The sequence below is a fragment of the Tamandua tetradactyla genome, chromosome 18, assembly GCF_023851605.1.
Source record: "Tamandua tetradactyla isolate mTamTet1 chromosome 18, mTamTet1.pri, whole genome shotgun sequence".
NCBI classification, from domain to species: domain Eukaryota; kingdom Metazoa; phylum Chordata; class Mammalia; order Pilosa; family Myrmecophagidae; genus Tamandua; species Tamandua tetradactyla.
In genome coordinates this window covers 58,987,289-58,997,472 of record NC_135344.1, presented here as the reverse complement: position 1 = coordinate 58,997,472, position 10,184 = coordinate 58,987,289, and the positions used below count along the sequence as shown (strand labels likewise).

General features: G+C 43.8%; 1 pseudogene; it reads left to right on the top strand.

Moving 5' to 3' along the window:
- The first annotated feature begins 1,798 nt into the window (after positions 1-1,798).
- LOC143662432 (endoribonuclease LACTB2 pseudogene) lies at positions 1,799-9,728 on the top strand (annotated as a pseudogene).
- Positions 9,729-10,184: the final 456 nt, after the last annotated feature.

Sequence of the window (10,184 nt, the reverse complement as noted above, 5' to 3'; positions counted from 1 at the left end):
AGGGGATACCATGTTTTAATTGCACTTCCATATTTTCACAAAATCTTTGGAAGGCTTTGCTGGTGTAAGCGGGTCCGTTGTCTGTTTTTAATATTTTCGGCTTACCCCAAGCTGCCCAAGCGGCAAGGCAGTGTGCAATTACTTGGTGGACTCTTTCTCCTGATTCGGCAGAGACAAATAAAACTTGAGAACAAGTATCCACTGACACATGCAGGTATTTAACTTTACCATACTCTGAGTGATGGGTGACATCCATTTGCCAAATGTCTCCCGGGATGAGACCTTTAGGGTTAACCCCAACTGAAGGGACTGCTCTTTGTTCTACACAATTTCCGCACGCTCGGACTATATCTCTAGCTGTCGCACGTGGTATAGTAAACCGCCTAGCTAGGGTACCTGCATTGATGTGAAATTTGGCATGGAACTTTTGGGCTTGCTGATACGGCATCTGCACAGGGAAGATGTGTGGCTCTCGAGAGGCTACATCTACTATGTGATTTCCCTGTGTCATGGGGCCAGGTAGGCCTGTGTGGGCTCTAATGTGAGTTATGTAGAAAGGATGTTGTCTGGCACATATTGTCTCTTGAAGTTTGATAAAGAATGGTCTTACTGAGGAGGAATATTTTATAATGCCCACCGTCTCTAAAATATTTACAGAATTTACGACATAAATCGAATCAGATATAATATTTAGGGGATCGGTAATTTCTTTCAGGACTGTAATAATGACCTGTAATTCTACCCATTGAGGTCTCTGTGGTTGGAAGAACACTGTTTTGGGAGTACCCTCAGGGTGAAGTGGAATGGAAAAGAAGCAGTCTTTAAGGTCTAAGATGAAAATAGGCCAATGTTCTGGCAGAGCTGAAAGAAGGGGCAACCCCATCTGAACAGGTCCTAAGGACTCCATGCAATTATTAATGGCTCTTAAATCATGTAACAATCTCCATTTGCCTGATTTTTTCTTTATGACAAATATAGGGGTGTTCCAAGGTGATGTGGAGGGAATGAGGTGGCCCTTTTTTAGTTGTGCTGACACTAGAGTGTGTAATGCTGAGAGTTTTTTCTGTGACAAGGGCCACTGAGGCACCCAGACCGGGGTCTTGGCTTTCCATCTTAGTTTTATAGGTGTGGGTGGGAATCTCCCCTCAGTGGCCCCTGGGAAAAACCCAGGCCTCGTTTATCAGAATTGGAGACAGCCTGTATAGGTGTTGTGCGCCCCTGCAATGAGGCTCCTAAGCCTTTGCCAGGGACATATCCCATTCCTTTTAACAGATGCTTAGAAGTTGGAGAACAGTTACTGGTCAAAGTAACGTCCATCTGGGCTAGAATGTCTCTTCCCCATAAGGACACGGGCAGGGCTAACACATAAGGCTGAAAGCTACCTTGATGTCCTTCTTCATCTGCCCAATGAAGGGCAGTTGCACTCAGCATGGGTGCTGAGACCTGGCCTATTCCTCTGATGGGGTCCTCCGCCTTGCACGTCGGCCAGGCGGAGGGCCATTCCTGTTGTCTTATGATCGACCGATCGGCCCCGGTATCTAGCAGGCCCAGGAAGGATCTGCCTTGTACCTTAATAGTCAGCATGGGTCGAGACTCCAGAGACATATGGAGGCCCTCGAAAACCTCTCCACTGGATCCGAACCCTTTAGTCCCTCTCTGTCCGGTTCTACTTGGAAAGAATGCATGTAAGCTGGGCAAGAGCAGGAGCTGTGCCAGCTTATCACCCTTTGCAATGACTAGAGTGCCTTGCTGAGATTGTACCATAACCTGGGCATAGCCTGTAAAATCTGAATCTACAATGCCTGGTATAACTGTTAGTCCTTTCAGGGCTGTGGATGCTCTCCCTAATATGAGTCCTACGGTACCTGGTGGTAAGGGCCCTTTAAAGGAGGTCCCCACCAATCGGACGCCCATGGAGGGGGTCAGTACGAGTCTGGAGGTGGCACGGAGGTCCAGTCCGGCTGATCCAGAGGATGCACGAACTTGGACAGGTGCTGCGTTGTCGAATGGTGAGCAAGGGGGCGGGGGCCCACCACGAGGGCGGACCCCCTCTGCCCGTTTTTTGGAGCCTGCTCAGGACGGCCAGAAAGGCGCACACCCTGCGCATTGAAGGCTGACCTACAGTCTTCTGCGCGATGGGGTCCCTTGTGGCAACGGCCACATAGCCTGGTTACCGCACACGGTCTATCAAATTGTTGGGTAGCAGGCGGTTGGCCTTTATTGGGACAGTTTCTTTTAATGTGTCCCGACTGGCCACAATGATAGCATCCCTTTGGTCTTGTTCCTAAGTCTTTGGGTTTCTTTGTATTTACTTGTAAGGAGCTGGCTAGCATGGCAGCTAGACCTGCAGCAGTTAACGGGCTGCCAGCGTCCCTGCAGAGCCGAACCCAATCCGTCATGCTCTTTCCCTTGTTTTGTACCAGGATAGCTTTACACTCTTTATTGCATTGTTCAAATATCATTTGTTTGACTACGGTCTCTGCTACTCCTGGGTCTGAGAAAATTCTCTCAGCCGCAGTTTGCATTCTGGCTACAAAATCCACGAAGGGTTCTGTGGGGCCCTGATGTATGTTGCTGAGTGAGGCTTGAGCCTCTCCCTCACCTGTTAGCTTTTTCCAGGCTCCTACGAAACAACGGAAAATCTGGGCGTAGACTTCTTGAGGGAACCCTGTTTGATTCTGGGAGTGGGCACCTTTCCCCAATAGCATATCTGCATTCCATCCGCCATGTCTCCCCGCTGCGTTTCTCGCAGCTTGTTCCTCCGCCAGCTCCTCGAACCATGCTTTCCAATCTATGTATCGGCCCTGGGGCAAGCAAGCACGGGCCAGCTGATATATATCTGCGGGCGTATGATTCAGGGTGGAAAGGTTTTCAACCATATTCAAGGTAAAAGGAGCATTGGGGCCATACTGATGGACAGCTTGCCTCAATTCCCTTAAAACTTTGTAATCATATGGCTCATACTGGTTGTTACCTTGGGGATTGATAATAACCGGGTACATTTCGGAGGCTGGCTCTGGCTTAAGTGGTTGGTAACCACCCATCATACCGAAAGGTCTAAAGGCTGAAAAGGGGTTCCATTTCCAGAAATGTCTCCCTCCATCACTTGGTGACGTAAGGTCTCGAGGACTCGCGTACGCAGGCAGGGGGTACGGCTGTAACTGCCCCTCCCTAGACCAGCCTGTAGGGGGTTCCGGGTCTCGCAAAGGAGGGCCACTGTAATTACCTGATTCGGCCACCAGAGGGAACCCGTGGTGAGGGTTTTTGGCGAGATCACCAAAACCATTCACCGGAAGCCGCCGCGCCCCTGCAGCAGGCGCTGGCGGGGCGGAAGGCTGCGTGGGTGAGACAGGGGGCCTCCCCCAATCGATCAGCGGAGGCGCGTCTGCACCCTCGGTCTCATCACCATCTGACTCTGAGTCAGAGGTGTCTGAACTAGTGCTTGACTCTGGCGGCTTGCGAGGTGGCGGCTCACTCTTACAGGAGCCGTCTGCAGACGAAGCCGACCGAAGGGTCTTTAAGGGAGCTAACAAAGGTGAACTTCCGGACTGCCCCATGTTTGCAGTCGGCACTGTACTTTAATCACTCGGAGAGCTCTTCCGAGTCCCCGGGGCTACCTGAAAGCCCGCGGGCCTTAACTCTCACGTAATAAGAAGTACTCACCTTCTCGCGGTGATCAGGCGTGGGAAGTCCGCTGCGAGCTCAGGATGCACGTCCTTCTCAGTTCAAGAAGAGACAGTACGGCTCTCCTTGCAGAAGAGGTGTCGAGAGAGGAGGGTCCCCGTACGGGCCACCACTTGTCCGCAGCCGTCTCGTTCGGCTTCTGATCCCCGGCCGGCGAAGGGAACAGGAGGGGAGAAAGAGACAGGCGCAGGCAAACCGACTCGAGTGATAAACACGGGTTCGAGGCACGCAACGGTTGTGAGCACAGACCTTTACTGGAGTTAAGCTTGCATTCTCTGTTACAGGTTCCACGCGGGACAAGATACCCCGCGGGGGAACAACCTCTATGCGGCCGTCAGGTACGGCTCCCTGTGGGTCGTCTCCACCCACCCTGTCCGGGTAACCTCTTATATACTGTGCCCAAACCCAATAGGTTAGTGCCACGTATACAGAGGTGATTGGAAGACAGGGTTGGTGGGCGCGTGCGTCATACGCGGAAACAGGATGTGGGCACCATCTTGGCTCACTCGATGGGCGGGGGGAACTCTAGAGCAGGCTGCAGCGCGTCCACTAGGCCTGACCCGGGAGGCGGCTCTCCACAGCTTAATGCACAGGTTCTTTATGTAATGTCCTACCCCATGCCATAGAAACCTTGGGAGCTAAAGTTTTATACACCTCCCTGGGGAAGAAACCAATGTTGGGCACTATGTTGTCAGGAGATGGGCCTATAACTTGCATGTTTCTGAATAGCCATGACCTCCCCATATTAGTTTCTACTTAAATATCTTGTATTTTGTCCCTAGGATAATGTTTCTAATCTCTGCAGCAGAAGGAAATAAATTCCTGAAATAGGCAACCAAAGTAGCTGCAACTCATAACCAGACTGACTGTTAGAAGTGTGAACACTGCCGACTTCCACCAGAGATGGAATGCCATGGACAATATTGCCTTTTACTCTAAAAGTCAGAATGGGTTTTGAGGATCTGCTTTACTAATTTTCCTTTTGACATTAGCAGGCATAGGTATTAGTATATGTTTTAAATTTTGTAGTGGATTCTGCCTCCAGATGTGCCCCTCAATTATGATTCAGGGATATTTATGAAAGAAGGAAGTGTAGAATATAAGAGTGGGTTTTTTGAGGGGTAGAATATGAGGCCATAAAACCAGAGAAGTCCTAAATTCCTAGATAAGGCACATATGTACACACTTACTATATCTTAAAATATATGTGTACATTCCTAAGCACAATAGCTATCCCTTCTAGAGCCACTCCTGCTACATATCAGTAACTTCAAAGAGACCTGTTCATGATCTTGCAAATCCCAACATGGCCCTGTGCCTTCCTTGTTCTTGTCCTATATAACCCACTCTAACCTGCTGGATGGCACATGGTGCTACTCTGAACATCCTGTAGCTGCTCAGGACCAGTTTCTTGGTCTGTGAGTTCCCCCAATAAGCTATTACTATTTGGCCATATGGAGTGGCCTGCTTCATTTTTGGTCTTAAATGCCCATCAAACATTGGTGGAACCTATTCTATAGGCTATTCTATTCTATAGGCTAGACACAATGAATGGTACATATTAGAAATTAATACATATTTATTGAATGAATAAATGAATAAACTGTGACTTCTAACTATGTCTAATATGTTGTAACCAAAGTGGAAGGTAGTATAGCATAGTGGAATATACAAAAAATTTAGAATCAGAAAGACAAGATAAGATTCCAGCTCTATGCCACTTAACCAGCTGTGTGAACTTCAAGAAGTTATCAAACTTCTCTAACTGCAGAACCTGACTGATGCCAGGCACTGTACTGGGTGCTGACAATATAAGGACCAAAAAAAAAAAAAGACATAGTAAGTGCCATCAAAAATGCTCAGTCCAAAAGAAAAATGGGTAGGAGGTGGGAGGTGGGAAGAAAGAGCATTCCAAGTATAGGGAATAACATGTGAGAAGGTCTGCAGATAAAAGAGCATGTGCTCATTAGGGGCAATGAAAGTAGTTCAGTCAGGCTAGAACATAAGGTGCAGAAAAAACAGCTAGAGAGAGCTGGGATGAAGAGAAGAGACTGGAGAGATAAATAGGCTCCCCATCATTAAGGATGTTTTACACTGTGTCATGGAGTTTGACATTCATCTTCAAGGCCATGGGCTTAAAACCCAAAAGAGTTTTTAAGCAGCAGAGTCACAATGTTAGATTTCCAGTAAGGAATGTTTTGTGGTCATTCAGTCAAGAGATAGGAGTGGCCCTAACTCTGGCAAAACTATGGGAATGGAGAAAAATATTAGTAGGCTCATTCAAGGGATATTTGGAAGACAGAAGGAAAATAACTTGGTGATTGATTGCATGGAAGGGATGAGGGACAAGGAAGAGTAAAGGATGATGTATTTGTCGGCATTCTTCAGAGAGAAAAGTATATAATTTATTTTAACAGGCTCATGCTATCATGGGAGCAGGCAAGTTTGAATTCTGTAGGATAGGATGCAGGCTGGAAATTCTAGTAAGAGTTGATATTGAAGTCTAGTGGCAGAATTTCTTCTGATCTCTGCTCTTAAGGCCTCCAAATGATTAGATGAGGCCCACCCACTTTATAGAAGGTAATAGCCTTTATTTAAAGTCAACTGATTGTGAATGCTAATCCTATCTATGAAAAATGTACACAGTGGCATTACATCAGTGTTTAGATAGCACCCAAGTTTCTGGTGGAGGCAATTGGTACACAGAGGTGACATTTACTAAGATTGGGAACACAGAAGATGGATAAACTTGGACAGCAGACTGACATGATCAAAGTAAAAACCTAATGAGAAATCTATTGACAGGAAGCAAGATTGATGGAAGGGAAGAGTCTGGAGTCAGGAAAACCAGCTGAGGAATTACTGCAGTAGTCTTGGGATGAGATGATAGGGCCTGAAGTAAGGTGAGCAATGGTAAGAGAAGGGAAGGGGCCAATATGGCAGATTAGATTGAGGAGAAATAGACAGCTATGGCAATTACAGTGCAGAGTCCCAGAGAATAGTATTGAATAGCTGGGGTGGGTGTGCAAGGTGGGTGCTAATCTGAATAACATTGAAAACCAAGCCAAAGAATTGAAACTTGATTAAGTAGTGTTCTAGTTTGCTAGCTGCTGGAATGCAATATACCAGGAATGGAATGGCTTCATAAAAGGGGAATTTAATAAGTTGCTAGTTTACAGTTCTAAGGCTGAGAAAATGTCCCAATTAAAACAAGTCTATAGAAATGTCCAATCAAAGACATCCAGGGAAAGATACCTTGGTTCAAGAAGGCCAATGAAGTTCAGGGTCTCCCTCTCTCAAGTGAGAAGGCACATGGTGAACACAGTCACGGTTTCTCTCTCAGCTGGAAGGGCACCTGGCGAGCATGGTATCATCTACTAGCTTTTTCTCCTGGTTTCCTGTTTCATAAAACTCCCTGAGAGGCATTTTTCTTCTTAATCTCTAAAGCGCTGGCTACTGGACTCTCTGCTTTGTGGTTCTGCAGCATTCTCTACTCTTTTTGAATCTCTCATTCTCCAAAATGGTTCCTTTTTTATAGGACTCCAGTAAACCAATCAAGACCACCCAAAAGGTGGAGACATATCTCCCCCAATCCATCTTAACAACCATTCTTGATTGGATTACATCTCCAAGGAGAAGATCTGATTACAGATTCAAACACACAGTATTGAATAGGGATTATTCTGCTTTTACGAATTGGGATTTTGATTAAAACATGGCTTTTGTAAAGGACATATATCCTTTCAAATCAGCACAAGTAGGAAAAAAAAAAACAACACAAATTATTCCTGAACAAAGAGGTGTTTGAGGAATATTAGTCTAACAATCATGTACATAGAACAAAGAAAGGAGGGAAGCAGTAAGGAGAATGTGGTTATCATTCTAACACCATGAGAGTGTGCATAGTACCAAGGAATAATTTAAGAAATTTTGACTCATATAAAGTGGGCTATAAAGGAGAGGAAGCAACATACAACCATGACACAACACATTTTTTTAACTGTTAAATATATCTTTTTTTAATCATATTTTTATTAATTAATGGAAAAAAGAAAAAAAAGAAATTAACCCAACATTTAGAAATCATACCATTCAACATATGCAATCAGTAATTCTTAACATCATCACATAGATGCATGATCATTGTTTCTTAGTACATTTGCATCGGTTTAGAAGAACTAGCAACACAACAGAAAAAGATATAGAATGTTAATATAGAGGAAAAAATAAAAGTAATAATAATAGTAAAAACAAAACAAAAAAACGAGACAGACAAAAACAAACAAAAAACAAAACAACAACAACAAAAACCTATAGCTCAGATGCAGCTTCACATTTTTAATAATTATTTGTTTTTATGTTTTCTTCCATCAGACTACGGGGTTCCTCAAATGAGAAGCTATGTCTTATTTATCCTTATATCTTCAATATATACCCCAGATTATGACATAGCTCATCTCAGTAAAGTTTCTTGAATGAACAACTCAATGAATAAACAAGTTGGAAAGGCAGAGTATGTGTGAAGGCAAGCTAGTTTGGGGAGAGTTTTGAATTTGACTGTGAAATGTTGAGCTTAAGAAGAGATGTCTAGAAACTGCTGAGGTGGAGACGCTGCCATGTTGCAGCACATAGTGTGGCTGTCCGGTCGTGTGGTGCTTGTGCTGGGCTGTGACCTAGGCCCCGTGGACCTGCAGGGCACCCTGCAAACACCAACACCTACCTGGTGGGGACCATCCCAGCAGGTTCCTCATTGACACTGGGGAGCCAGCAATTCCAGAATATGTCAGCTGTTTAAAGCAAGCTCTGACCGAGTTTAACCCAGCAATCCAGAAATCGTGGTGACTCACTGGCACAAGGATCGCAGCAGAGGCATAGGAAATATTTGTAAAAACATCAATAATGGCACAACAGTGCATTAGGAAACTTCTGTGTAACCCTCACATAGAAGAAACTATAGGAGATGGAGAGCAATAAAATGTTTATCTGAAAGATGGGGAGGAGCCATTCTAAGAGTTATATACACACCTGACCACACAGATGACCATATGGCTCTTCTTTTAGAAGAAGAAAATGTTCTTTCCTGGAGATTGCATCCTAGGGGAATGTTCTAGGCTGGCTGCCAGAATGCAATATACTAGAAATGGAATGGCTTTTAAGAGGGGGAATTTAATAAGTTGCAAGTTTACAGTTTTTAGGCTGCAGAAATGTCCAAATTAAAACAAGTCTATAGAAATGTCTGATCTAAGGCATCCAGGGAAAAATACCTTCCTTCAAGAAGGCCAATGAATTCAGGATTTCTCTCTCAAGTGAGAAGGCATATGGTGAACACAGTCAGGGTTTCTCTCTCATATGGAAAGGCACATGGCGAACATGGCGTCATCTGCTAGCTTTCTCTCTTGGCTTCCCGTTTCATGAAGCTCCCTGGGAGGCATTTTCCTTCTTCATCTCCAAAGCTAGCAGCTGGTGGACTCTCTGCTTCTTCTGGCTATGTCATTCTGCAGCATTCTCTATTCTCTCAGAATCTCCGAAATACCTCTCTTTTATAGGATTCCAGTAAACTATTCAAGCCCCAGGTAGTTTAATACCCACATTTGTTTGAGCCACATCTCCATGGAGATAATCAAATTAAAGTTTCTAACATACAGTATGGAATAGGGATTAGAAAATGGCTGTTTTTACAAAATAGGATTAGGATTAAAACATGGCTTTTCTAGGGTATGTAAATCTTTTCAAACCAGCACAGGAAAGGAACAACTGTATTTGAAGATCTCTATGATGCTATGAACTCCCTAAAAGAGTTGTTGAAAATTAAAGTGGATATTATATACCCAGGACATAGGGCCAATAATCCATGATGCTGAAGCTAAAATTTTACAATACATTTCTCGCAGAATAGAGCATGTAACAATGATTTATAAGGATATTCCTGAGCATTTATATAAAATGGCTAAACATAATCTCTTGCTTCACTTGAAATATTAGAAAAATAAGGAAAAATATTTAGCACCCCAGATTCTGAGAAGAAATGGAAAGTTTATCTTTAGTTCCGATTAATGAAAGCTCTACTTGTTTTGGTTATTTTTAAAGAGAATGGCATATTTTCTTAATCATGGACTATGAATAAAAAATATAGACTACAAAACATTAAATTTAACTCTAAATATGCTGTTTCTCCAGAATATTGTGTTAAGCATTTACTTTACTTTTTAAATTGTTTTTATTTATAATATAATATATATACAAAGCAAAGAAAGAAAAAAGCAAGTTTTCAAAGCACTCTTCCACTAAAAGTTACAGGACAGATCTCAGAGTTTGTCATGGGCTACAGTCCATCATCTCAGATTTTTCCTTTTATCTGCTCCAGAACATTGGAGGCTAGAAGGAATATATATTTTCTTATCATCACCATTGACTTTTTTTCTTTTTTTGTGAAAAATAACATAAATATATAAAAAGCAATAAATTTCAAAGCCCAGCACAGCAATTAGTTGTAGAACAGA